Below are 6,932 nucleotides of genomic sequence, written 5' to 3' on the forward strand. Positions count from 1 at the left end.
ATACCTCTTGGGTTTTAGTGGTCGCACGCAGGTATGGGACCAGCCTGTTCTGTGTCTCTGCCACTCCTACCAATCTCGAGGTGGCTTCCTCTGTATGTCTTTAGTTGTAGGGCTTCTGTTCAGCTAGACTGTAGACTGGTTGTTCTGCACTTCAGTTGTAACTGAGGTGGTCCTGAGAGGAGGTAAGCACAGCGTTTACCTATTTTGCCATTTGACCGGAAATCTTTGTACAATCTTCTCATACATTTTCATTTTCACAGTCAAGGCTCTCAGAGGGCAAGGAAATAGCTTTGTACAGGCTAGGACACTAATCAATTTATTAGGTCTTCATACATGCTGTTAGTTATAAAGAGGTTATGGAAGTTAATTATAGAAAACAAGCAATACCTCCTCAACTTCATCCCCCAAAATAGCAAAATAAAGCACAATACCTTGAAACAAGCTCAAGGAGCATATGGTTATGGATCCGAATTTTCTTTACCAAAGGAAATAATATCAAAATTGTTATATTTACATAGGACATAGGGGAGAAGGTGTGCATGAAAATTAGAGAAGCTTGAATTTGATGTGACTAAAAAAATCCCCATAGTATGTGTTCTGGTTTTCAAAGCATTATATACTCTTCATTCTACTTATGTCAGTATCTGCGTGTCTAGGTCATAAACCAATAGACACCTTAATTGTTTACTTAAGATTGTGTTAGATTTTTCTTTTTGAGGTTTAAATTAAAGTTTAAATTCTTGATTATTTAGAGTAGGATGAACTATGATCATCTGCGTGACTAGAATGAGCCATACATGGGGGTGGTGAGGCAGCACTTTCAGCTCGAGATTATTTTTGGCTCTTTGTTCCTCAGAACAATTCTTTCCTGCTTGCCTCTCGCAACCCCACAAGGATAGCATAGCACAACCTATTTAGAATTGATGATGGAACTTTAAGAGTTCTTCAGAATAAGAACAGGTCCTAGAGCCCACAGGGGTATTAGAGAAAACAATAGATAAAGAGTTGAACTTTATTACCAGAACATTTTCATCACCCCCAAAAGAAATCCATACCCATTAATAGTCATTCCCCATCGCCCTCCTCCAGTCCCTGACAACCACTTATCTACTCTTTGTCACTATGGATTTGCCTGTTACCTACTATATCTCCGAAATCTCTTTTAGCTTAATACTTTCCTAACCTTTTAAAATTCACCCTCTTGGCTCTAAATAGCCTTTTTAAAATTTCATTTAAATGGCTGTCTACTAAGCTGAAACTCTTCTAATTTAGGGAGGTTCAGTAAAGAGCCATACATAAATCCTTAGAGTGAAATATATGCAGAGCTTTATGTTTAGTTTTTTTCGTCTCTTGTTTTGATTCTCTTTAAAATAAATCGAGTTCAAGGATAGAGAATAGTAAAGAAAGGGAAAAGAAACATGAGAAGCATGCAGGGAAGGAGGAAGAGGAGGAGGAAGAGGAGGAGGAGGAGGAGGAGGGGGAGTGGTGGGGGTAGAATATGACAGTATCATGGAGGAAAGAAAATTTTATTGAAGAAAGAAGAAATAGCCACTGAGTAATTAAAAACAACAACCCCAAACCAAAACCAAAACGAAAAGAATCACTCCCCCAACACACACACAAACAAAAAGTGATGAAAAACAGAAGCAGAACTTACATGATGAAAAACATTAAAAAATTTTTTTTCATAATCTAGGATGGGGCATTTTCATGTTAAGCTCTATCATTTCAGTAAGGCATCTGATTTGGGGTGTGGATTTGAAATGCTTTATTAGCCCATGAGGAAAGAAAGTACAGTTTCATCCTTTTGGAGGAAATAAGAACATCCTTTTCCTCTTTAAAAAGTTTAAGAGATCTGAAACATCTTTTTACATGAGAACAAAAAAAAGAATTTGATTAAAAGTGAGGCACTTTTACTGTATGAAGGTAATTTGATATTAACTAGGAACAGACTATTCATACATAACACCAAGTGTACTAGAACAGCACGCAACAAAGAAAAGTCTACTGCCTGTCTTTCCTGATTTCCAAGCTTAAGAAACTTTGTTTTATATTATTTCTTCAAGGAAGATTAACCAAAATTCTATGTGTTAAATTTTAACTCAAAAATGACATTCTTATCACAAATTGTGGATTAGAAATGTTGCTTCTAACAGTTTTGGTGTTGCAAAATAGTATACTGAAATGTTAGGAACAAATAAACAAAACATAGAAAATTTATTTTCCATACCTCTGGCTTGACTACTAGAAAGGGTTTCAATTAAAATCCACAGCTTCAGAGTAAAGGATGCCTATTTCCAAATTTAGATGGGAATGAGTAGCAAAAGAAAGGTAGATGAAACAATTAAAGAAGATTTACAGGAGAATGGGAAAAGGGCATTTGTGGTGGGTAAAAGATGGTTGCAAATTCTTTGACATTCCTTTTGTAGAAAGATGGAATCCACTGAATTTAGGCCGGTGTTAGTGATTTCCTTGACCAATAAAGTTCAGTGCCTGTGTGTCTGAGTGACTTCCAAGGCTAACTCAGAAGTCTTACAGTTTCTTCCTTGGTCTTCTGGAATGTTTGCTCTCCACGCTCTTCAGACGCTCACTATCTTATGATACTGCTCCTTGGATTTCAGTGGCATGCAGTGAGAAGGCCCAGCCCCAGGCCACGAGACAGAATGTAGGTGCTTGGGTTAACAGTCCCAGTTGAGCTCTTAACTGAGAGCCAGCACCAACTACTGGTTGTCATGAAAATCTAGTCCAGTTGAACCTTCAAATAATTATAGTTTAGCCAACATCTGACGGCTACTGCATGAGGGACTCCAAGGAGACTGGCCAACTGAGCCCTTCCGGAATTACGGACACCTCACCTTGTAAGCAAACAAAATGGTTGTTTTTCTGCTAAATTTGGGGTCATTTGTTATGCCACAAGAGTTAATTGGAACAGTCCTTGTTTTGCCAGCCTGCTTTAGCAACTTCTGTCACAGCAGGCTTTCTACAGCGAGCTTGTTGAATTTGCAATGGTAGGAGAATCCAATCTGAAAAGCTGCAACAAACAAGTCCTATAATTATAAGGTAGAACTATAACACCAAGGTGAACTTTTAATGATTTTGTTGCTTAGTGAAGAACCCCTTAAGCCTCTATTTCTTACGTCTTCCTTACAACTCACCGTAAAAACAGACAGACAAAAACACCTACACCATACTGTACTTTACCTCTACTCCGCTATTGATCTGAAAGATCTAAAAGATGTTAGACCGAAGGAGCCAGTACTCTACCTTCCTGAACTTTGCTCCAGACCTCTCTGCCCTTTCCCTCCTCCTGGGAAGGCTGCTCCTGATTACAACACTCCCTGGGCCTCCCAGGATTTCAGCAGCTCCTGCTCGTGGTTGTTTCCAGGGCAGACTGTCCCGAGCATGACCTGCTGGCATCATAACCTGTGTATGACGAAACTCTGATCTGCTCAAAATATTTTCTGACTTCAGCCCAGATCGCCTACACTGCCACCTCTCTCTTTCTCCTTCTCTCCCTTCTCCTCCTCCTCCTTCTTGTCTAATCAGTACTTGAGGGATTTCTTTAAATACCATTAGTCCAAATGTTAGAAATGTGTTCCTTCTACATCAGTCAGCCCCTGTCCAGTCTGGAATACCAAGCTTTAAGCATATTTCAGTCCTTATTTCCACATAGCTCTGTTCTGGTCTTGGACAGGAGAAAAAATTCACAACCAACCTGTTTACAATACTCAGTTGTATAACTGCCTAATTTTTTGTTTCACTATTAAGTCATTGAGTTTTACCAAGCATCTCAAAGTGTACACGTATCACTTCTCCATGATTTGTAGTCACTATTGGATGACAGATATGTTAGTTTCCCTGGAGCCAGTGATGAGGTGCAGTTGGGTGTCATTCTTTTTCCTTTTTAAAAAATTAACTTGTAGGGTCAGCTGAGTGGTGCGTTAGTTAAGAGCTGGCTTGGGATGCCAGAGGGTCCCGGTTCGGATCTCACATATGAGGGCCAGTGACACTGCCCTCTACAGCTAAGATGCTGAACAACAGCTCAACCTGGAGCTGGGCTGCCATGAGTCGCTGTCGACCGCTAGGCTGCAGCCCCTGTGGCAGTGGGTTGCCATGGGCTACTGTGTGTAGCCAGCAGCCAGCATGAGGGGCCAGCAGCCGCCATGAGTGGCCATCCAGAAGCCGGAGACTGATCTGCCTCACCTGGGAAGAGCGCAATGATGGTGCCAACTTGGGCCAGTGAAGCAACGACCTCTACAACTAGACTGAAAAACAAAAGGACAGCAACTTGTCTGTTCCCCTTCCCCCAATTCCCCAGCGCTGTTCCCATCCCCCAATTCCCCAATACAAATCTTAAAAAAAAAATTAACGTGTAGCTGACATACAGTATTATAATTAGTTTCAGGTGTACAACATAGTGATTCAACACTTAAAGGGATGTCATTTCTTTTTGTAGATTTATTCTTTTACAGCAGAAGTTTCAAACTGAAAAGCCAATTGGATGGGATTCAAGGGTTCTCAACCTGTGGGTCACGACCCCTTTGGGGGTCGAACGACCCTTTCACAGGGGTTGCCTAAGACCATCAGAAAACAAAAAGATATTTACATTACAATTCATAACAGTAGCAAAGTTACAGTTATAGAGTAGCAACGAAAATAATTTTATGGTTGGGGGTCACCACAACATGAGGAACTGTATTAAGGGTTTGCGGCATTAGGAAGGTTGAGAACCGCTGGGATAGGTGATAGAGGTGGAGGTTAGGGTAGAAGGTGCTGTATGATGAGGTATATGAGTGAAGACAGCCAGCTTTGTGAATGCGTTTCATAGCAGCATTACTACATCACAAAACAAACTCTTTTTGACACCTCAGTTCTTCTTATTATTAATTTTAATTTCATCTCACTTGTTTCTTCCTTACAGAGGTCATAGTTCTTATAGTGGTTTGTTTTTTCAATGTTGTCTTGAGGTGAATGCCTTCAACTCAAAATACACTTTGCATATGAAACCTTTGGAAATAATTTTTTACTTCCACCTAAAAATATACTCTTGTCCCATTTCTTACAAAATCTGTAGAAGTCTTTTATTTTCCTGCTTTTGATACAGGCAAAAATGCAAAGAAATATTTCTATATTCTAAGGAAATTAGTGCAAATATAATGATAAAGCAAATATGATGATAGATGGCATCACATTTGGTTTGTGTGGTAGAGAGAAAACATAGTGGTGGTTATTGGGTTGAATTGAAAAGAGGAGGAGACCTCAAAGGGATCTTGCCATTCAGCTCCGGCTAGTGTCATGTGGGCCAGAAAATGTCAGAATATGGGCCCAGCTTTACTAGATCTTCTGATTTTTCATGAGAAAGTGGACATTTGGATAAAAATCTGATTTCTAAATGTTGACAACCAAGTCAAGTTATAAACAAACATGTAGGTCAAACAAAATACACTATAGGCAACACATAGGCTTGAGGGCTGTCCATTGGTTTTACAGCATGTGTCCGTACTGGAATTTGGAGGGTTATGAGATAGACCTGTAGTTCCTGACTTGTCTACATAATTACGACACATATTGTTATTTGCTGCTAACACTGAGAAAGTGTAATCAAGGACCATTTTTTTAGACAGAATGAGCCTCAAATAGGGAAGTGACTTCATAATAATGTTTTGGTGAAACACATCCAATGTGGCATATACAGATGGAAATAAATGGAATGAGGGCTACTGGACCTCAGTCTGGAAGACAGCAGAGACTCTTCTCTTAACTGCATTGGCCAAGGGTTATTTCACCTGTTTCAGAGTAAGGAAGTAAACATTGGTATCAAACCTGCTGTGATCTATTTCCCCCAGACAACTGTGTATGTATGGGGTATTTGGTAGGGGCAGGAGAGCAGGCCTGGTGCAGCTGAGGCATTGGTCCAGGACTGAAATTAAGCATGGGCTGGAGTTGGGAGTGGACCAGTAAGAGACCTTCTAATGGAAACAGCCTCTTGTGGCTTTCCCTGAACTGAGTCCAGGACAATATGTCAAACTTCCTTTCCACAGAAGCACAGCCAATTGGTGGACTTCTCCCTGGCTGAACTGGGGGATCCCATCCCATCCTTTCACCACAACCTGAGTGGTAGAAATGCCAAAACTTTTAAAGGATAGCCTGGAATTGAACGTAGTTTTCAAGGAGGGAACTGAATTTTTTCCTTTACTGGCTGGTAGAATAAGAGGCTTGTCTCAAAACAATGAATTGTAGATATATACTTGGTCTTGCACTAGTATCAGAAAGCCCAGGAGTTCCACTGGTTGATCCTTGAATCTCTCTGGGAGAATTCACAGAAGTAGGAGATACATGAGGGTGGCACTTGTCAAATTAATTAAACAATGAAGCCATTAGACTGATTTGGCTCTAATGCCGTGGAGGCCTACATTAGCAAACCAAAATCTAAGTCTGTAAATGCCTCAAGGTTATGAAACCGAAACCTAAGGGCAACCAATCACAACCAACCAACTAGGCTTTAGGCAATAGCCAATCAAATAATTTCCTTTCTTTGCTTCTACACTTCCTCTTATAAGTCCCCTGGCTCCTGTCAGTGGAGTGCTCCTAATCACTTCTGGTTTGGCACTGCCCGATTTGAACGAATTTTTGCTCAGATAAACTCTTAAAATGTTTGATATGTCTCACTTTATCTTTCAATACACTTTTGCATGCTGGTACTAGGCCCCATTGTTGAAACATTTCAAGCATCACTAAAATCCAGTCTATTTTGTCCTGAGGAAACTTGGAATTTTGATAACATTCCAGACCCACTTACCATCTCCCATTTCTGGTTTTGAGTAAACTTTCAACCAAGATGTGGCCAAGCCTGATTGGATCAAGTGTGGACTGAAGGACTGGAGTTTGGGATGGGATTTCTTTGGACAGGGAACTAGAATAAGGTTTGGACA

The sequence above is a fragment of the Hipposideros armiger genome, unplaced genomic scaffold, assembly GCF_001890085.2.
Source record: "Hipposideros armiger isolate ML-2016 unplaced genomic scaffold, ASM189008v1 scaffold_375, whole genome shotgun sequence".
Taxonomy (NCBI): domain Eukaryota; kingdom Metazoa; phylum Chordata; class Mammalia; order Chiroptera; family Hipposideridae; genus Hipposideros; species Hipposideros armiger.